Source organism: Harpia harpyja, chromosome 5, assembly GCF_026419915.1.
Source record: "Harpia harpyja isolate bHarHar1 chromosome 5, bHarHar1 primary haplotype, whole genome shotgun sequence".
Lineage (NCBI taxonomy): Eukaryota > Metazoa > Chordata > Aves > Accipitriformes > Accipitridae > Harpia > Harpia harpyja.
Window position 1 is genome coordinate 16,940,050 of NC_068944.1, and position 23,059 is coordinate 16,963,108.

The 23,059-nt window shown below is 36.9% G+C and overlaps 1 protein-coding gene across 1 annotated transcript in view; it reads left to right on the top strand.

Annotated features, from left to right (window-relative positions):
- Nucleotides 1–1,802: 1,802 nt before the first annotated feature.
- The window catches only part of CDH19 (cadherin 19), a 118,972-nt gene continuing 97,715 nt past the window's right edge, over nucleotides 1,803–23,059 (top strand). Inside the window, exon 1 of the mRNA XM_052788215.1 lies at nucleotides 1,803–1,844. The gene's annotated coding sequence lies outside the window, so the exon portion shown is untranslated. The remainder of the gene's footprint in view (nucleotides 1,845–23,059) is intronic.

Sequence of the window (23,059 nt, forward strand, 5' to 3'; positions counted from 1 at the left end):
TGTAGCTCAAAGGTGGGGGACATGGAAACTGCACCAGATTGCAGAACTTGGTATCACTTCTCGGTTGTGCCCTGGCAATGCCTCAGGGCAAGGCTAAAGCATCTACGGCCATGGCCTTTCATCTGCACACCCTGGAAAGAAAATAAAGGAGGGCAATCCAGATATAGCAGCAAACTGGCACATGACAGATGACTGATGGACCTATGTCTCAGCAAATATACAGAGATACAAAGAGCAAGAATGAGAAATAGCCTGTAGTTAAGCAGAAGATCTGTTCCTTTTGGTAACCTCTTTTTTGGTGATTGCAGAACAGCTATTGAAATCCAAGGCAATAATAAAATCAGCTCAAAAGAACAACGTTGTAGCAAGTATTTCGTTGAAGTAATGAAAGTGGAAACAAACAAAGGGAAAAGGGCCAACTTTCTTGGACCTGCAACAGTTGGTATGAAGTGTCTTCTCATCAACTTCAAACTTTAAAATTAACATAAAGAGTCAAGCTCCATTTTTTGACAGATTCTTCTGCAGCAGAAGTGTCGTTGAGCAACTGTAAACCCAACTGCTATGTCAGGTCTTAGTCATCCCATTTATGAAGATACTAATAAGCTTCACAGTGTCAATGAGAAAAGGCAAGTTGCTCAACAGAACAAGTCAGAGTGTAAGCCCTTAAATTAGGTGCTTCAACACAATTTTTCTGATATCATTCTAGCTTGATTTTCATTCTAAGACTTTAGTTTTATTATCCAAGTCATTCAAGTAAGCATGCATATTTGAGGAGTCATGGGATCCCACCACCGAGTGCTGGCCTCTGTCCTCCACAGCTGTCACTGAACAGGTAAAGGTGAACACAACACCTCTGTGACCTTGTCTGCCAAAACATATATTTGTAGTTTCCCATCTAGGATGCCTCCAGAAACTCCCAACATCAAGGACAGAACAGAAATTGAGGAATTACTCTGCCTTCTTAGCTTTGGATGCATGTGACTCCCAAACAGGGAACACAGACATCCTGAGGCGGTCTCCTTCTTATAGATCTCAGCTGTTTTTCTTGCTGTCACAGCAGCCGCAGACAGCTTGCTTGGACAGCATGGTGAGAGATGAGTCAGACCTCTCTATGCATCAGGAAGTTTCCTCATGCCCAACACTTCTGAAGATTGAATGATGCAGATAGGGTAGTTTGTAACAGAGGAGTTGTCATATTGCAATACAAAACTATGTAGATAGCTTTTGAAGGAAAAAATTGCTTCTACCAAAGTGCAGTGTGGATGGAATTGCTGTCAGCAATGTATCTACAATGTCAGAGCCTCCTGGGTCTGAGATCTCAAGTCTGAATTCAAACCTGACCACTTAGTGCAGCAGTATCTTGAATCTGAAATACCTCTTTCTCTTGACTGGAAAGATTAGGACAATAATGGTCTTTCCTTAGACACCTTCTGACAATTAATAAAGTAGTGTCCTAATTTAGACACTCATAAAGAATATTAAAACTTACCATATTACTCATAGTTTAAAATACAAATTCATGTAAAGATTATAGTTAGTATGTTTGCTCTCTGCCTAGTATTTATTCAAAACACTTTCCCACTGCAGCTGGGAATGCTGTTTCTAACCACCAAGGATGAGTGCAGAACACTGGGGATACAGAACAATTGGCATTGTTAAAGGTAACAGGGAGAGCTTTCATCCAAAACATACTATGTATCCCACAGATGCTGGTGTAACTCCCAGTGCTGGTAGTGATAAATGATGTACAAAATGAGTAAATGCTGACACAGCCACACATAGAAAAAGGAATCCAAGAGGAATTCCTTGACAGCAAGAGACAACTGATTGTATGAAGAGAGCAGGTATGGCATTTTTTTTTCCATGCACATCTGTCTTCCTACTCTCTAACCTTTGGGACTGGTTTTTGACTCCCTCAGGGTGCTCTGTTTCAAGACAAAGTCTTGGACACTATAGCAGTAAACCCTTAATTTCCTCGTGTCTAGGAAGGGGTAATATAGATATCGATGGTGATCAAGAGCATGTAAAGGTACTTTTGTAAAGGTGTTCTGCACTTTTGAGAAAGCGGTGTGCACGTTCAGAAGGTAAGTTTAATAATCAGAAGGGATCTGTGGTTCACTATGCCTTACTGTTACTCCATCAGAATAGCTAGCATGTTCCTAGTTCTCCTCCTTTCACTTTATCTGTTCATGTATTTTCCTTAGTTTCAAATTGTCTGAGTTGTCCTAAAGAGCATCTCTGTTGTTTGAAAGGGTGTACGGGTTTTCCAAACTAACCTGTCTCATATATTGAACTGTGTAAAGAACATTTGCATCTAACTGAAAACATGCATACACTTCACAGATGAATGCCTCAGTCATTATCTTTCAATTATGAATCTTGGCTCCCTCTATTCTTCAATACCTGGTTTTGAAACCACCTTCAAACCCTGGCTGAGAAGCTCAGTAGCTTGTGTAAGATCTGGAAGATGAAGAACACTTTGAGTTTTGGCCCTGTACTATGTCAGATCCTATTTATGGAGAAACATAAATACTATAGTCTACACTGACTACAGTATGGCAAATATTTAATTAGAATAAGCATAATTGTCTCTGAAGCACCAGAGTGTGAAAACAGGAGTCAAAGAGTTTGCAATATCTTGTGCCAGTCTCTGATCTATCCCAAGCAAAAATAGCAGAGTTTTTAAAGAAAATCATAGATCTTTATTAACCCTGCTCTAAGGTTCTGAACCAAAGAGTGCAGAGTATTAAAGTGTGACTCACTGACATTGATCCAGGAGTCACTGAGGACATTTTAGACTGACTTCAGTATAGATTATAGTTGATCCACTTTATCAGAAGTGGTAGCCTTCAGCAACCATGAAAATATACAGATTCCAAAACCTTTAAACATTGCTTGATTTAACATTCTTGCTGTTGGTGTTAAAGTGTTTTTCTTAAAAAAAAATTATTCTATTTATGCAATTGCTAACAACTATATGGAAATTTTCTAATGAAAACTTTTTCTTTTTTTGAAAAATGTTTTGTTGAAAGCAATATGAATAGATGGAGAAATCTAAGTATTCACAAATTTCTTTGTCTTACACAGGAAGAAAGAAAAGACTTTTATATTACTAAAGTGTTATGCTTTAACATTTTTAAGTTTTAGTTGCTTGTTCAAGTTTTAGTTATTTGATTGAAATGACCTTCCATTTGGGAATTTATTTCATTTTAGGAAAAAAAGATACAATTAAAATTAATTATTAATTGAACAAATAAAAAATGTTAGCGATTACCAACTCATTATTTCTTTTTATGTTTTATTTTTATTTTCATAGAATTCAGGATTCTTATGGGCAAGGGAAACAAAAAATATATATTTAAAAATGATTTACAGCTAAGAATAGAAAAGTGAATATATTAATCAAGATTTTTCCTACTTATTTTCATAGACTTTATTTCTCAGTTCAACTTTATAATATAAACACAGAAAATGTTACAAGTCACGATATGCCTCCCATGATCATTATGACTATGTTTGGTTTAAAGGAAGATTAGGTAGGTACAAACTAGTCAGAAAGTAATTTAGCTGGTCACTGGAAGAACAGTACTAATCATCAGCAGACTGTATATTCTTTTACCCCTATTCATTCTCTCAGAATTAGTTCTAGAGCTCAGAATTATACTATGGCCAAGGTAGTCTGACTTTGAGCAAGAAAATCAATTAACCCAATTTATCATTGATCCATTTGATCAATGAAAGGTGTGATATAACAGCAGACTACAGTACCCAATGATTCATGTATTTTCTTTCAGTCCTTAGAAGATGAAAACAGGAATATGATTTTTCTGTTCAATTTCTACCAATAATTATAGGCCTTTATGCAAAATGTTACACTAGTTTTATCATAATTGACATCTTCTGCTCTTCTAATGCTTTTTGAGACTAAGAAGAGGCTTAAGTATTTACCTATTCACTCCTTTCCCTTCAGTAGTAATAAGGGTGACTAACTAAGAAAAGGCTTCAGCATTCGGGTTTTAGGTCATTATATGGCAGGCAGCCTGGTCCAATTACCTCTCCTATCCTGGCCTGCTGCAAGAAGGGTCATGTTTTGAAATGTATAAGACAGGAGTAAAAAATCCTTAGTTCTTTTCCTCAGGAAAAGATCATGAAGGCGACTGGGAAGAGTAATCAGTATCCATGTTTGCCCTTTCTCGTCCCTACTGTGGAATCACATTTTTATCCTTGCATGACACAGAGCTTAGAGGTTTGTTGAATTTTGTAAGGCTGGGATGCATTTAACTCTTTCTTTCCGTAATGGTGGTACAAAGTCCATCTCACCATAGTAATTGTTTATGATATCCTAAAGAGAATTAAGCAACAACAACGAGTGAAACTTTATGGCCTCTGTGAAGGATGATGTATTTCTATGCAGACAGCTGTGGGGTGGGGAGGGCTGTTTGCATATTTTCCTATGGACTATGCTATGAAATAGCAAATCTCACAGAACAAGCAACAAAAAATTGTGATTCGCAGTCTAATAGTTGTTTTTCCATAGCCTGTACCTAGTGTTATCCCTCCCATGGAAGCAAACTGAGTTGTATTCTCCTTTGCAAAAGTGGTTTTCTTCACATTACCTGCCTAGCCATGCTTAGTCTTCAGTTGGTTTACTCATTTTACTTGCGTATGAGATAGATACATACTAACCCCAAATCTTCATTCTTCACTCCCCTTCAGGGATGTAGAGAAAGACCCACATTCCTCTTTATCAATTTGTTGAAGTACAGGATGGCTTAGTTGCACCTCTGTAAAGCTTATCTGTCTAGAAGCTTTAGTATATTACAGTACACAAAAATTGTACAACTGATCCTACAAGGACATTTATGAACAACATATTCAGCAACAGTGCACACAGTGGATGTGATATAATCCCACTTTTCTGACAGAAGCAAAATATAGCCATCAGCAGAGTTCAATCTGATGCCTGTGTATACAAATCTGAAACCTTCATCTCTTTTCCTAGCAATAGATTGATGTGAGACACCAAAAGAAATAGAAGTCGCTGCCTTTCCAGTCTGTGAGGTCAACAATCCACAAATAAAGAAGCATTCATGCCAAGAATTAGAATAGATTGGAGATCTGTTTCTTTTGTCTTCAGTGTACTTGAAAAATAGAGCCCATTATGGAAATCTGTGTATGGATTGGCTTTCTTGGTTTGTTTTGCTTTTTTTCTGGTAAGAAATCAATTTTTTCAAGATGTTCGTATCTGCAAACACAGAATTAATATGCCAGTGCAGTTGTAAAGGAGATATTGAAGTATATCAAATGTACACAATATTTTAAATATTAAATGCATTTTACCAACTTTATAAGTAAATTTTTACATACAATTATTTGACTGATTTACTACAAATCTGATTTTATACTTGCACAACGTATTTATTTGAGTATAGCTCAGGATAACCAAATGAGATTAAAGAAGAGGAAAACTCTCAGGTAAGATAAAAAACTGTCTTTCATTAAGTTAAACTCTGATTGTCATTCTGCTATGCAGTAACAGATCTGGGACACCGAAGGTCAGTTCCTAATAGGAGAAGTCAGTAAAGTGAAGTCTGGTATTTTCTTAGTAAAAATTGCTATATTTACAAAAGTGCACAAGTACATCCACATCAGAGGTATATAACAAGGAACAGAGAGAAGTTCTTGTTGGGGATTTTGATTAAAGTATTAATGATAACTCTCTGAGAAGTAAAATTATATAAAAAATTACTCAAACAGAAAAAAACTTTTCAGGCCTTTGCTACAAGTCCACTAAAACATTTCCAATGCAATATTGTCCTTCTTCCATTCTTCCACAGCTATAACCCTGCTTGTGTGCTGCAAAAGAGAAATGACAAAACCGTTTTTACAAACACAGTCTATAGGCCTTGTGTGATGGTATCTTTCCACATTTAAACAAAATAACACATGATCATTGACCTTTTATGCAATAACAACAAATCTTCACTGATACAACTTGCTGTATCTAACTCTGTTAACTCTTAGTAGTCAATTTAAGCTTATCGTGAAATCACACTTCTGTATTAGAAGTACCTTTCTTTGTGAAAAGAAAGTTTGCATATTCCCTTTCCTGATATGTATCTTAGACAGACCTTGCTGGTTCATTCTTAACTCACATCATAGACTCTGCAGAAGTAATGTGACAGGTCCAACAAAAAGAGCACAGAAGACCCAAATGATTTTGATATAATAGAACTAAGTACCTTTTCCAAGGTAACTAGCAGGCTAAATTGCTTAAAAGATCTCCTTTATTGGCTTGAAATACATATTACTTAGTCAATAAACAGCACTTTCATTGTGTTATGTGAAGTAATGTTTAGGGAATATTGTTTTTGTTTGATTTTTCTAAACAGTGAGTATAAATATGTGTGTGTATGCGAGCATGTGTGTATACATTGTTTAATTTTAGCAGTATTTATTTCATACTTACACAGAGGAGTACTGTTTGGCCTCGTGATGTTGCAGGGGAAAGAAAGGTACGGCTACCTCTCCCAACTTTTTTCATTCTTTCCAGTTTTAATTTTTGAGTCAACAATTTTGTCTAAGCATGTCTCATTAGACTACGAGCAAAACAAATATGATCAACACGAGATTTGTTTTTTCGTAAAATTCATGAAGTTTCTGTCAGAAAACACAAAAGTATAATTGCTAAGTTAAACTAAAAAGTGAGGTGTTGAGCCTTTGAATATCCAGCACAGGTATAGACAAGACGATAATGAATAAAGCAATTTGCAGTGAGAACTATTCCTTTTGAGTTTATCCAGATTTACCAGCTGCTGACTGGAACCCTTCTTAGATTCTGGGTTTCAAAGGTGCTCTTGGTTTGTCTGGTCTCTGCCACATTGGATGGACGAACTGTCTCATCATGGTTTAATTTGTCACATGCCACTTACTTACTTACCAAAACAGGGAATAGAATAGCCTGGAGGATACTTATATATACTGTTTCAGTAATGAAAAGAAGTTCTTTATACTCCCAGTGTCCTCTCCTGTCAGTCTCAGAGTCCTATTCAGTCTCAGATATGAACCGAATAACCAAAAGTGGTGACAGATGGTTTCCAAACATTTATGATTATTGAAGCTGTTGAAAATCCAACTACAATTTCCTGCGAATAGATGAAAGCTAACCAATTTGTTCTTTCTGTGTTTAAGGTTTTGAAAATTTTACTACTCCTTTTAAAAACTTAACACCAAAGAGCCATTGAATATCTGGTTGAAGGCAGGGAGTATTATAGAAGAAGGAAAAGTGGAGGAAAATGTTGGAGCGTGTAGGATTGATTGTCAATACGGTTTTATGTGTGTGAAACACAATCATCTTTATGGCAAAAAGAGCACCAAGCTGCAGTAAAATAATGTTGATGACATGGATTGGCTATTCTAGGACATTTATTATCTGATTCCCAAGGCTGTTGTGGTAGACTCACTGGGATCTTAAAACTAATTACTCCAATTTCAGATAAAATTGAGAGAAAAAAAGGGGCAGGGAATAATAAAAATATATTAGAAGATCACAGATGCAATAAAAAATTATGAGGCTTATGTCCATCTTTAAATTGTACAATGCATTTTAAGTGAATTGTATTTAATAGATTTTATCTTGTTTTGAATATTTCAGCATGTTTCTGGGTGACTTTTTATACTAAAGCTAACCAATATTATTTCATATATGTGTGTGTACATAAACCTATATATACATAACAATAAAATATGCTTTATGAACTTGGGCTGCTGACCATAAGTAGAAGTTAATAAACTGGACTGACAACTGTAGCTGGAAGATACAGTCAGATCACAGGTATAAATACAGTGCTTAAGTTAGTATACAATGTCTAAAATTATGGAATAATTCCACAGTATAGAAAATATTTTTCACAAAATTTTGGGGGATAGATTTATAGGAAGATAATGCATCAGTCTATGAACCCTTTAATATTTAATATTTGATTTTTATAACTGTATGAAAAATGGAGGTTTGACATCATGCAGCCACTTGCTCACTCCCTCACCCCCAGTGGGATGGGGAGGAGAAGGGAGGAAAAAAAAAAGTAAAAATTGTGGGTTGAGATAAGAGCAGTTTAACAATGGAAATAAAATACAATATAATAGTAATAACAACAACAACAACAATAATAATAATAATGAAAAGGGAGATAACAAAAAGAGAGAGAAATAAAACCCAAGAAAGACAAGTGATGCACAATGCAATTGCTCACCATGTGCTGACCGATGCCCAGCCAGTCCCCAAGCAGCAATCGGCCCCTCCCGGCCAACTCTCCCCAGTTTATATACTGAGCATAATGTCCTATGGTATGGAATATCCCTTTAGGTAGTTCAGGTCAGCTGTCCTGGCCATGCTCCCTCTCAGCTTCTTGTGCACCTCCTTGCTGGCAGAGCATGGGAAACTGAAAAATCCTTAACTTAGGAAAAGCGCTACTTAACAGCAACTAAACCATCAGTGTGTTATCAATTTTATTTTCATACTGAATCCAAAATACAGCACTGTACTAGCTACTAGGAGGGAAATTAACTCTGTCCCAGCCAAAACAACAGACAGCCTGGAAGGTGGGATCACTTGTGATGAACCACTACGGACATTGATAGCTACTTTCACTTCTCACTCTTGCAGAAATACTGTAATTAGCATTGCCTCAGCATAAGAACTCCCTCAAAACAATCAAATGTCAGTTGCAGTTAACTAAGAATGATATTGAGAAAAAAGTAAAATAGTTGGAAAGTCTAGTTGGCAGCATTTTTCACCACTACTTATCAATACTTTTTGCCACGATGCCACCAAATTGGTGTGCAAGCAAGGACTGGGTTGGAGTTTCAAACATTTGCTTTTGGAAAAGCACCTATGTGTGTCTGAGACAATCTAGAAGACTACCCCTGTCTTTTTAGGTAATAATTTTGTGGAAGCCTGTATTGTAACCAAGATATGAGAGCAGGACATGTAATTATTATTTGTCTGTTTTTCACTAGCTGTCTTGAACATTGGATAAAGTACCTAAACCAGCTCAGGGATAGCTACACAGGCCTCATGAGCAGAAACAGGTAGCTGTTTCTCAGGAATCTCAATGCTGTCAAAACTAAACTGTTACCAAGCTATAGAGTTTAAAGTTAATTTTGATGTATCTGCATGACCCATATCACAGTATGCGATACAAATATGATGCTAATTCATAGCTTGCTTGACTCAGGCATTTTATAAAGGTAGAAAAAGAAATAGAGGAAACAGAGCAACTATGATCAGCACTTGAATAAACAGAAGAGAAATATTTGCTTCATTAAAAACTTTGCCCAAGTTTTTAATAAAAGCATAGTTTATTATAGAAATCAAAGCAAAATAACTGTGCTGTGGTTTTAATTCAGTGTCATTTTACTTATTTGTTATGCATTTTCTTCTTTTTTCTTTGCCTAGAAGACAAAATCATGAAATGACAGTATATAAAACAAGTATGGATGTGTATACCTATATCGTGTAAGTGAAAGAAACAAAACAGTTTCCATAGCTAATATTCCTAAGCTTCCAATAGCATAATTTCAGTTACAGAAAAGGGAGATTTTGTTTACTAAGTTTGCTTTGACATTTCAGTTCAGTTATTGCCATGGTAGAAGACAAGCCGATTAGGTCATTTGCATCATCTAAATGGAATTCTGAGTAATGTCATCATTCAGTGGGTCATTGAGAACAGAAAAGTGATTGTATCCCATCAAACCAGGCTTTATAATCAAGTAAATAATACTTGGAATGTATCATTAGTCTGTGCAGATAAAAAGTCTGATCGGCTCATATTCAGATAAGGAATATGGACCTTAAGTTTGAAAAGGATACTTAAGAGGGGAAAAAAAAAAAGAAAACATAAAGAAAGAGGAGGAGAAAAAACCTCTCAAGTGAATCCAAATTTACAGCGAAACTTATTCACATTAGACTGATTTGAGATCACCTTTAAATATTCTGTGATACAGCCAATAATAAAATTATTTTCAGTAATAAATTAATTTAATTTATAGGCATTATAGTTGGTTTAATCTGATGGAGACAGTGCACTGGGTACCTTTGACGTATGTTTGAAAAGTAAAAAAAACCCCACAAACACAAAAAAACCCCAAACAAAACACAGCAAAAAAACCCCCCAAACCCCTCAAGCCCCCCAGATTTTGTGCAAAGTCTGAGCAGTTTTCTCCTTATCTAACTGAATTAATTTCATAACTCTTACAGCTATGAATATTACACTTACTATATATCTCACCAAGTGAATAACACACCTCAGCAGGTGTCGACTATTGTTTCTATAGTGGATTACATATTTTCTGATGTAGAAATGTTCAAGAAGAACAGCAGGGCTCACTATCCAAACCAGCTTTAAGCAAACTTGTACAGAAATATTTAACTTTGGCTGCCTGAAGCACTTGACATTCAGTCAGCCCCAAATGGCTCAAGTTAGTCCAAACTGTAAAATGCACTTTCATTTAAAATGTATACCAGCACTGGAGGTATGTTGAATCTGTTGCGTATTAAGTTAGCCTCTGTCAGCAGAACATTACAGGGATTTAAACATGTGTTAACAAATTACCTTCATTCAGACCACCAACTTGACCTGAATCTCCTGAGTTATAAAATTCAGCATGATCAAAAAAGAAAGGAGAGTGACAGTCTAGGTTAGATTCTTTTGGAATTGTAATGTCCTCACTTTAAGTACAACTGACAAGAGTTTTAAAAAAGTGCAGAATGTCTTTTATTGAATGGAATATGAAGTAATCCTGAGAATAACACTGTATTTAACCTATATACTATAAAGAACATATATTCACACATCTCTGTATACCTTGCCTTAGGCCAGTGTCAAGGAAGAGAGGGAGTTCAATCCTGTAAGGTACTGAGTACTATGGCTGTGATCCAGCAAAGCACTTAACTATGAGTTTGAATTTAAATACATGGATCACGCTACTAACTTCAGTGGGATTGTGATTAAAAATAAACTAACCTGAAATGCTTTGCTGGATCACAGCCACAATGCTCAGCACTGGGTGAATGCAAATCCAACCTGAGAGGAGCATTTTCCTCTCTACGTTTCCAGAGAGAGCTCACAAAATACATACAAAGTTCCTTTCAGGAAAGAGAGTTCACGTGATAGCCAGACTGAATAGGTTCAGAAGGGTGGGATGATTTATAAATCTTGGGATGCTTGTGTTCAAACAAACGAACAATGCTCTTCGACTTTCCCAGGTTCAGATATTCATTTATTCATTTAACATAATGACTGAGTCTGGACAGGGATATAGATAAAGCAGAAGAAACTGAGTGAAAGAGTAGAAACACAGGCAAACAGTGTTGCCTATTTTCCTTTGCCAAATTTCTCTCTTGATTTTAGCTGTGGCCTCTGTTACTTCTGTAATTGAAAAGAACAAGAAGTCTCTAAGTTTAAGAGTGTATGAATACCCTCACAGAATACATGTCAATTGAAATCAGACAATACAGTGTATATAATTAGATATAAGTGACATTCTTACAGGCCTGCTGCTGTTCCAGCTAACAACAACAGGAAAGTGAGCTTAGGAAACAAAGAATATTTCAAAAAGCAAAAGCAAGCCTGTGCTTTTCAGCATTATATATTAAGATTACTAACTTTGTCATTTGGTATGCAAGTTTTGAACTTCCCTTGGCTACCACCAGCGTAGAAAGGACCTGGTGAGAGCACTGGAGCCTGCTCAATGAAGGCAGAGGAACCTTACTTGTCTTTCAAAAAGTGAAGGAAGTGAGAAGAGAAAGAACAAAGCATGTGTACACTTCCACCACTCACCTGTTCTTGATGGGTGGCAAGAAGGGTTTTGCACCAATTTTTCTTCTCTTGTTAATTATTTTTAGGCCAGGTTACCAACTCATTGGGCAAACCTGCAAGCTTGTCTTCGAACAGTAGCTGTCACAGCAACTACACACAGATGGTGAAAATGTGCTGTGCAACACCGTTTTACCAGGGTGATGATGTGACTTGAACAAACATGTAATAGTTGCTACATCCTGGACATCTTGACTGCCAAAATGAAAACCAAGCTACATTAAGCCTCCTGTAAAGTGAAAAAGAGAAAATGTCCCCTAAAATAGCATACAAAAACCTAGGACTGCCTCAGCAAACTTGGCCACATGTGGCTTTCTAGAAGGCTTGAATCTTATTTAAAAATAATACGCAATACACACAATAGGGCTCCATATTTCAAGGGAAATAATTAAAGACAGCATTGCACTTTCTAGCTAACAGCTCTCATTGAAGCAATGGGCAGCTCTGGCAAAAGTCTGCCACAGTGCACCCTGCAGTACGATCAGATCAAACTGATAAAGAATTCTATCAGAGGTTAGTGAACATGAGACACTTTTGAAATACAAAGTACCCAAGCAGCTCAGCATGTGTATTTTTTTTTTTCCCCTAGGTTTATCTTATTCCCACAATTCAACTTCTCACCTTTTCATCATATCCATCAATCTTTTCCCTGTTGAGAAACAATTGTATCCTAGGAATCTCTTGAACTCATTTATACTTTTTCCTTTACTCTCATTTCCTTGAACTTTGTTCTATGGCTTTAATATCTTTTATATGAGCCATGCTCCAATTTTCTATTTACTCCTAGATCCTTAATGCTATAAAATGGTCTTCAGTTTCGAAATCTGTCACCAACATGTATCAGTTCCTTTCATAAACTGGAAAGCTCGATTTTTGATTCACCTCTTGAAATTTGAGGAATGTTCTGTAGTTATGCAGGTACATTTTATGCTTTCATCAAATATTCATAACAATATTTTAAAACAGGATGTGTTTTCTCAACTATATTCCCACAGATCTACTTTTCTAATTGCATAATCAAGTCAGTTAAAACCATAAACAGTGAACTGCCTGATATCCAGTTCCCATTGTACACAGATTTTTATCCCTCAACTTATGAAGCAAATAGAAAAGAGGCTACTAGTTGTATGCAATATAGGAACTCATTACCTAGTCTTTTGAAATGCATTTGCAGAATAAACCCTGCTCTAAATATACCAGCAATTTTTAAAAAATACCTTAATTTTGTTTGACTGAAAATTCCACTTGGCTCCAATACGTGGATAGATTTTAGTCTGTAGTTCACTGATCCCCATCTAACTAAGATCAAGAGATACTTACACTTTTCAAAGTCCAATAGCTCTTCCATAGCACATGTAAAATGACTGCAGTGATTGTACCAGCTCATTTCCTGGGAGGCAAGTTTCCATCAGGAAATCCATCACGAGAACTAGCATTGCTTGGGAACTTCATCAAAGAGACTGAGAATTAAATGCATTTGGAAAGAAAATTTTCTTCTGGGGTTAGATTTAGGTCTGGATTAATGTATTTTGGTGAAGTTCGCTACTGATTTTTGACTATTGCAATGCCCCGCTGAGGCCCACAGCAGCTGGTAGAGTTTAGGATGATCTCAAGGTTAGTCCTTTATCCAGGCTCTTGGTTTGTTTTCTTAGTGATGTTAACTCAAGTTTTCAACGGTTAAGCGAACTCCTTTGCAAAGTCACTGCACAGTGTTTGCAATAACAATACACAACAGCTGAACTCTTCATTTTGAACCCAGAACGTCACATGGGCCAGCTAGCTCAACCTGAAGGTGCTCATTAACTCTAGTGAGACGTCTCCAGCTGTGAATATGCATGAAGTTAAGATCAAAATGAAAGTTAAATCCTGAGTTTACACTTCAGTAGAAGAAGAGACACTCAGATTTTTTTTTTTCCATTTATCTTTTAGAGTTTACAAGGGAAATGAACAAAACAAATTTTACACAGAGAAGCGAAGCATGTTTAGGCAGAGAAAAGTAGAAGATTTCATCTATTTTATTAGTGTGTGAATAACTTTGCTGCAGGCTTCTATCTGTATCAGTCTTGTTGGGTTAGGGATCTGTTACTGCAGTGTAGTTCCTCTAAACCCAGTAGCACAACTAAATTAAAACTCAGCTCTCAAGAAAACCAGCAAATGTCATTCATTTGGGGAGGCAGTGGGGATATTTAAGTTCTGTTGTTTGGAATTAGTGACTAAACATAAGCACAGTTCAGACTTCCTTCTGTTAGTAGATAAGTGTTCTAAAAATTGGGAAATGGGAACTTACATAGTAAATAAGATGTGTTACCTATGTGGTCATTTAGCCAAAAGTACCTCATATTAAAAACTGAAAGTGAGAGAAAATACAGTCATTGGCTGACATAAAAAAAAAGAGTTAGTCCATTCTCTGGATGCAGCTCAGTGAGACAACAGAAACAACCTAACTGCTCTCTGCTGCTTCAAGTGTTTGAGGTATCTTCCTCTTCTTCCTTCCTTAATCTTTCCTCTCTCCTCTCCAACTCCTCCTTTCCCACTTCATATCTGCTCTCGTCTCTGCGCAGCAATCCCACTTCTCTTGTGTCCGCTCTGACACATCTGCTCTTGAAGGCAAATGCACATCAGAGTCTGTGAAAGCAAGGGGTCAATAAACCCATTCGACTTGCCATAACAACACAAAATTACTTACTTCTCTTGTATTTTTCTTTCTTTTTTTTTAGCCAGATTTAGTTTATTGACTTGATTTACTGCACAGACAATGCTTGAGATGGCCCAAGTTTGGGAAGAGTTGTACAGGGAGAAATGTGGAAGCAGCAGAGGTAGGGGAGTAGGATATTGCTATCTCCCTTTTGAAGGTAGCAAGCTATTAAGTCATCTCAGTTTCCTGTGTAACTGCACCACTAGGATATGATAGTCTGGAAAGGATAACAGGGAAATTTGATGTGGCAGTGCCACATACAGACCTAAATTAAGGTCTAACTTTATACATCTACTTTAAATGCTTGAAAATGGAGCTGTGACTCTAAATATGTTAACAGATTTCTCAGAGGATGATTCAACACTCAGCAAAGAACCTAAGAGCCTGCCAAATTCTAAATCAGATGCCCAAAGTTAAATGGGGTTAATACATGAATATTTGTTCTAGCACAGCCCTGAGGGCCCGGTGCAGAAACAGGGATCTTGAAGTTTCTCACAGGGCCCATGTTTTGTAGTCTATGAAGAAGCTGAGGGGATTATTTTTGACCTTGCAGAACAGACAACTGCAGAGGTAGGAGTCTGTTACAGAGAACACTATGCCAGCAACCAATATGCTTTTGCTGAGAGATGAACTCTTTTGCTGCAAACAAAATGTAGTGCAGCCGACTGGCTTACTGTACTCTGTGATAGTATAGGATTTTAATGGAGCTTTCCTGACACAAAACTGGAATAATGTAGTACAAACCAGTCCTGTACTGAAAATGAGAGTCAACTTATACTAACACACTTTCTCTTATTATTCTCTACCCTCTCGTAATGGAATAAAAATTATTAGCTTTTCTGAACGCTTATTTGCATTGAGACTCCAAGTTCAACATGCTGCCTGTGTTGATACATAGATCTTTTTCCTGCTAGGTTAAAACTAATTCTAAATCTATTACTTTATATGAATTCATTTTCCTCCTTGGGAGGTGTATCACATTGCTCTAGACTACAATGAATATAACTTCCTGGTGTGTGTCTTCTTTTTTGTCTTCACGTAGTTCCCCTGCCTTTCATTAACATGCACATGCGCTAAGCTTGTGACACTTTCTTTGACTTCAACTCACCCTCTTTAAACCTCCTAACTTTTTTCTTCTCTGCTTTAGTTGTGAAGTTCCTCAGAAACACTTCTTTCTTAAACACTTCTTTCCCCTGTAGCCAAAAGAGGTCCTCTCCATTCCCTTCAGCTTTTTTGTTGCAATTGCTGGGTAGAGCTACTTGAGTTGCTCTTGAGTTTGGATTTTGTTTTGTGCACACTTGGGTTTCCATTTTAGAGGTTTCCCACTGTGCATTATGTGTCAGAGCACAGTCTTTACGTTCTTACCTCTTTCTTTTACACTTGCTGTCTAAGGCCCAGTAGTACTGCTACCATAAATGTTACATCTTGCAATGTTTTCTACAAAGACAAGTCATTCTGGTATATATTTTGATACTGCATGATCTGAGGGTATGGTTGCATTAGCTGCAGTTTGGAAATAGACTGGCATTCAGACTACTTCTTAAGAAATAAATAACTGTATTTCTTTGTAAGTAAAAGTTCAGATATTTATGGTTTGAGGGTACACAGGAGTTGATCTCTAGCTTGATCTAAAGGCTACTGAATCAATGAAAAGACTTCTACTGGCAGCAGCTAGCTTTGTATCAGGTCCCTTGTGCAGTATCTGTCCTCCACTAGTGACAGATACCTTGTCCTGTGACTCTCTCAGCAAAGAAAAGGAAAGAGCATCTTACTTAACAGCTGCTATAGGATGCATTTCTGCTAATTCAGAGCTAAAAAATAGCACTTCAGCAGAAGATGTAAATGTATTTATAAAAGCAAGAGTAAAATTACAGACCTTTACAATTAATTTATCACTGTTTGCAGTTTCCAGTCCACAGCAAAAGAAATAACAATAAATATTTAGCAAAAGAAAGTGAATCTGCATTTAGAGCATTTTAAATAAATGTTTGAAAGAAAATCAGCATAGATCACTTGGCTCTGGCTAACACTTTTTTATCTTCCATCTGTCTGTCTTTGATGGATGTTGTTCATGCTCTTTAGTTTACAGTAACAAGCAGGTTTTTAATTTTTCTATCTTCCTTCTCTCTAGTGCCAGGCTATGATGGATGATGTGACAACGAGATTCATCAGTAAATTCTAAATCCTGAATACAAAATAAATTAGTAATATAAGAAGCAGATTTGCATTCTCCTTTGACAGCATTGCAACTGCATCTGCAGTGTTCTCATTTTTCCCTTTTACTTGTTTAATCTTGATCTTAATACGAACTCAGCATAGGGATATCTTGCATTTTTTAAAGTACATGAGTGTACAGTATTGTCCTAATATAGTTTGTGTCATTAGTTCAGCCACAGGGTTTGGATTTTGTATTGAAGCAGCAGCAGCTGAATCATAGGCAACAATCTCAGAATCAAGAACTGGATTTCAAATGAACTATGTTCCACTCTCTCAACAGCATTTCTCAAATATTGTGATACCAATTTGCCAGGTACCATGTTGTTCCTAAAGACTAACCATTCATAACGTATGGATCATGTACATCTCATTGTTTTTCTTTGACTCTTCTGAAGGACAACATTCACCTTAACAATTGCTTTCCTCATGTTTAGGGATGTCTGGGTTCCTAAGAGGTCTGCTGCAGCTAAATGATTGCTTGGAATCCTTCTGGGTTCCTCTATCCTTTATGTAAAGAAAAGCCAAGGTTCCCTCATTGCCAAAATGAACAGCAAGAGCAGTGGTAGAGGAGCTGAGTACAATTTTGATCTTTTATTCTATTCTAAAGGTATTCTTTCTTGCATACAATTTCTACTTTAGAAAAGAATTTTATAGTTAGTTACTCTTGCATGAGACCTCTGTTAGGCACAAACACACACACACACACACACACACACACGAAGAAAATTGTGATGCTTTCCTGAAGGAAGAAATAACTATTCAGGAACTTAAAAATTGATACTTATGGAAGTCAGGCAGGACTAAAATAAATTTATACAACTAAAAAAAGTAATTAGCTAAATATCAACAGTGAGAAGAAAGCTGGATGAATTTAAAATGTTCCTTCTTACATATACCATATTTTCAGTAGAGATATCTCAGCATTGCAGTTACTCACTCTTGCTGAAAAGCTATTTTAAGGTCAATCTCAGTAGTGGCTCAGATATTGTCTGCAAATAAAGCTTTATTTTTATGGTGTGGAGGGCATCTTCTGCAGTGCCTTTTACAGCTCTCTTCAAATGTAAGACTGACCACGTTAAAAAGAGATGGCAAAGCATCCTTATTCTGTAATCAATTTCGCACCACTAGATTAGACTTTTTGGTCACTTAACTTAACCATTTGAATTGCAAAGGTGACAGATTTTCTCCCATAATTCTTATATCTGTCTTAAGGCTTTACATCATTACTTAGTACTGTAGTATGTAAGCATAGATAACATCTGGTGGAGCTACAACATTTGTTTTAGAAAGGTTCTTAGTCTTAATTTAAAGACTTGCAGAAACAGAGTTTAACAGCACATTGATTATAGGATTTCAGTGTTTAATTGTTGTCAGTGTGAAAAATAAGACTCTGATTTCTAACATAAATTTTCCTCTTCTGGCTACTGGATTTTGTGATAAGCAGGAAAATATCAAAGCTCCCTTAAACAAAACAAATCTAGCTGCATAATTTGTGCTTTGAATGGCCAGGAATGAGATGTGCCAGGAGGGCATATTTTGAAACATTGAATTCCATGCACCCCAAACATCTAAGAGGATAAAGGACCCAGCAATCAAAACTTCGGCTCACCCCCTGCTCGTCCAGCAAACCAAACAAACCTGACATGCCAGCACAGTATACCAGGTCAGACAGAGGTTCTGAAGCTCCATTTATTTTCTTTTTACCTGTTGTATCACTGAGTATTTCAGCAAATGTGGAAGCTTCTGTTGGCAAAGAGAAGCTGAAACAAATCTTTCTTGGGCCAGGAACAAAGAGATCATCATACCTGAGTTCTCATCAGGCAATGGTGATGCCCTTGGGAGTCAATATGCTCTCAAAGAGATTATTACAATATCTGTCTCAGTGGGAATACAACTTTTGTGGGGCTAGAACTTGAGCAGTGAAAATTTGTAAGACAATGGCAAAAAGACATTACTGGGGAAATAAGACAAAATGGTTAAAATCTACAAATGCACAGAGAAAGCTTTACAAAGGAAAGGAAAATGATTGATTTCATGCATTTGGGAAATTATGGTCTTGAGGTAGAGAGGAGGTAGAATGCTACTCTGGCTTAATTATAAGACCAGGCATGACAAGAGAAAGGGTACAAGTACAGAAGATATTTGATTTTACAGAACCCTTGAAATGCAGAGGATACATAGAGTATGCTCCCAGAAGTAACCCAGAACACTTCAGAGTAATGAGATCACTAAGGCAAGGAAGGCTGTTTTGTTTTTTATTGGTTTTGTCTGATACTTCTCATGTAGTCTGACATGTAGTCTGACAGTAATTTGCTTTCAAGTATAAGCAAAGTGTCCGTATGTGTAATACTCATACCTGCCACAAATTCTTGAAATCATTAAATGTAAAGCTAAAAGAATTTCATTTTCAGCCAGAGCTGCTGGAGATGCCTGGGAAAGGCAAACCTCATTTCCAAGACCTAGTCGGTCTGGGCACTTTGGTGCCAAAGGATTATCAGAGTTGCTGGGGGAAGCTCATATCTTATGTACCTCAGGCAGGGACAGAGAATATCCATATACAGCACCAGAAAACTCACAACTTATGGGAATCAAAGTCTATAAAATCTCTCATAGCGGTCCTGCGGGGTTCAAGCAAGGGTGCTCAATTAAATCTATGACATATTTTGTTTTCCTTCCTGTGCCAAGTTTAGCACATTCACAGCTGAGAATTTAGCCTAATTTGAACAAATCTTTCAGATAAAATGCATTCAAATCAAATTTATGTTCTGTTTGTAAATATAATTAAAACATACTTTCTTTATTTTTTCACCTTATGTATCATATGGGTGCAAAAAGGAACGCCTACAAATGTCTCTCCTTTTTCATTTTCCTTGGAATCTAACATTTTTTCCCTCTGAGGTACACCACAAGCATGATTCCTCAACTTTAAAGAGTGTTTCTCAGTCCGTAGAGCAAATTAGCACAGTTTTTGCCTTCCACTCTATATGTTCATCACTGATCCCTCCTGATAGTGTTCAGTATCAATGAGGAAACTGGGACACCATATCTGAAAACACATTTAGATGTTCCAGTTTCAGTGGAAAATAACCATCATTCCAAGTAATATTTGAAAAAACACAACCTTTTTGTTTCACAGTAATTCCAAAGGCATAGCATGAACTGTTGCTATAAATAGCAGCGCTTACCAAAAATGCTGTGGAGTATATTACAAATGTGTTTGAATTACTTTACCAATGCTGCGTAAAAGGCAATATGAATATGCAAAAACCATGCTGGAGAATGAAAACCAGAGGAAAACTTATGGGATGCAAACCAAGTTACAATCACCAGTTCACCCATCCCTTTCTGGCCCTTCAAGTTAAGATCTCATTGAGGTGAAGCTAAATAAGTACTAGAAACGGAGAATAGAGAAATACAAGCAGCATGCTAAAAGGAAAACTTACAAAGGAAAAGCTAATGTGCTATGGAAGTTTACTTTTTCCTTTCTTTAACTGAAAGATAAGGAAAAAGGGAAGAGTATACAAAACTCACCAACTAAGCCTTCCAGGTTACTTCTAAAACTCTGCGGAAATAAAACATACCCACTTATTAAGACTAATCTTAGATCTGTGTTAGGAATACATTTAAGACATCTAGTCATAGTTTCAGTCTGTCTTTGTCACCAAACCAGGTAGGAAACAATTTAGCTATCACACACTGGGACACAGTTCATTGCTAACTGTTCCTTGTTTTTAAAGATTTAGCCAAAGAAATTGTGTTGGGAAGAAAATAATATCTATGAAATATTATTATAAAAATGATACCCTTATCTGCTAAAACCAGAAATATTTTGGGAGGCTGAAGTTGTCCTTTAAAGGGGAAGCTATCATACTTCAGGATTTTCCAGGTTCCTTAGAATAGGCAGATTTAAAACAAAACCAAATTAAAACCACCCAAAGCAAGCAAACAAACCCCCAACAACACAAAGCTTTGAATAAAAGCTTTATTACATTCCTCTGGGATCTGATTGCCAATTTTGAAAAAGTTTGCATTGCCCTCTTTTTAAGCAGTTGAAATTTTCACTGTACCATTAGCTGTGTAAAACATCATCGTGCACTACTTCACTCCTGACATGCGAAGTTCAAACAGGTAAATGAATTTGCAAAGGACCATGATGGAAGACGATTCTTTTCCTTTAGAGGTCCTAACCCACTACACATAGCGAGTGGCTGGCTGGGTCCTAAAGACATCCATGAGAAGTTTCCCTTGGAGCCGTGACTCCAGCTGGGCAGTGCACAGATCCAGGGCTTAGGGAGCCCTGAAGAATGGCTGTGTGACACACGAAGGAGGTAGTTTCTATCACGTATCATATTTTAATACCAAGTGCCTGAGTCCTTGGCTAGTGCTTTAACAGTTGGGAAATCCCACTTTTCAGGTTACTTTTCTCCGAGTGAGGAGAAAGAACTTCCGAGAGAAGTCTCTTTCAGTAACACCTCCCAGTCAGGTCTGAGAAATGGGACCCATGGGATTCACCACTGCATTCATGTACATCTGTTGTCAGGTGAGAAATAAAGTTTTAGGAGGGTTCTTCATGGCACCCAACAGCTTCGCTATATTAACCTGAAATCCAAAGGCTAAACCTCATTATAAGTAGTATGCCCTTGAACACAGAAAATTAATTTGTCCATTTTGAAGAATCTACCATATTTTTATCCCATGTGGCAAAGGCATGGTACATTGATTATGTCAGGTCTCAGAATTCCTATTTTTCATACTGAGGTTTTAGCTAAGTGCTTAAAGAGACTGGAAATCTGTCAATCACAGGCAAGAGAGAGCTTCATATAAATATTGAATTTAGTCAAGAAGGTTTGTGTTCTGGATGTCAATGAAGGGCACAAGGGGGAAAGGACGGAGTGGAACAGGGAGCTCGCGTGAATGACTTCAAGCCTGTGGGTGAGCTCAGGGCAGACCCTGTGCCTATGAAATCATTTTCTATTGTTAGCCTGCACAAAATGTTTGGCTGTAAGCCCACAGCGAAACTAGGCTGCTTTTGTGCCAGACTACTGGTATGAGGACAGGGTCTGATTGCTACTCTGCACATACAGAACAAAGAATTACAGATTTGTTTTTTCTTCTCTGTGAAAGTCAGCTTAATAACCTTTATTGTAATTTTCTACAACAAATCAGTAGAAAAACCTCCTGTTCAGGCAGGTGTGTTTCTCATGCACTAGAGAAGGGAAACCTTGACTCTCTGTGTCCTGAGAGTGAGGGGAGAGTTATTCCTACTCTTGGAAAGGTGACCTGCCCCTGAACATCTGAGCTAAGATTTTCTGCCTTGGCTTTCTAAAAGCCTTTACCTTTGCCTGCACAATAATCCTGGCTATCCACCCTACTGAATAAGAAAAATGTTTCTGCATGTGAAGGCACATAGCTTTAGTTTTCCCTGAGAGAACCAATGAACTCTGAGTATATAATGGGGGAAAAAAAAAAGGAAAACACTTTTAGAAATATATCTAGTAATAAAAAATGAGAATAATTATAAACCTGAAAACATCTTATGATCCCGTGTCTCAGTAAGCTCTGCAGTACAGTCTTCTAGTAAGAATGAGTAACAGATTAATGTAAAAGTTCATTCAAAATAATTTTATGTTAATAAATTAAATTCATTCCTTTCAATCCCTGCATTTTAGCATTAGGATCTGAGTGTGACACATCTGTTGAACTCTATTTCTGCATTACTGGTTGTAATAACTACTCAGGTTGGTAATCTGAGTTTTGGATACTGGTGGATAGGCCATTTTGTTTTAGGTCCAGGTTACACTTTCTGCTCACTGTCTTTGGATCTGAAGGTGCAAGGCTATAAAAATAGACAGTAGAATGTACTTTTCACAGGTCATTTAATTCAGCTTTGGAGAAAAGAGTGTTGTGATATTGATCATGTCAGGATCTCTTCCTCTGCTCTAACCAGACCAGTTTAACATTAATTTCAGAGCATTTAAAAGGCATATGTTTAAAGGGGACTAGCTGGGAGGAAAGCTAGGTGAAAGAACTTAATAAAGTGCTACCTTGGTTGACATGCATTTTGAACAGTAAAGTGTGTTCTCAACCTTGAATACGATTCATATTCTGTCAGCATGTTCGGGAAGTGGTAAGTTTCTTTGTAGCAAAAGAAAAATAAATGTCATTTTGAATGTGAAATAAATACGCAAACCAAGTATCCTAAAAAATCATTTCTCTAAGGAACTTGTCACTGTCAAAAGTCATGAAATGATTTATTGTAAAGGAGACCTTA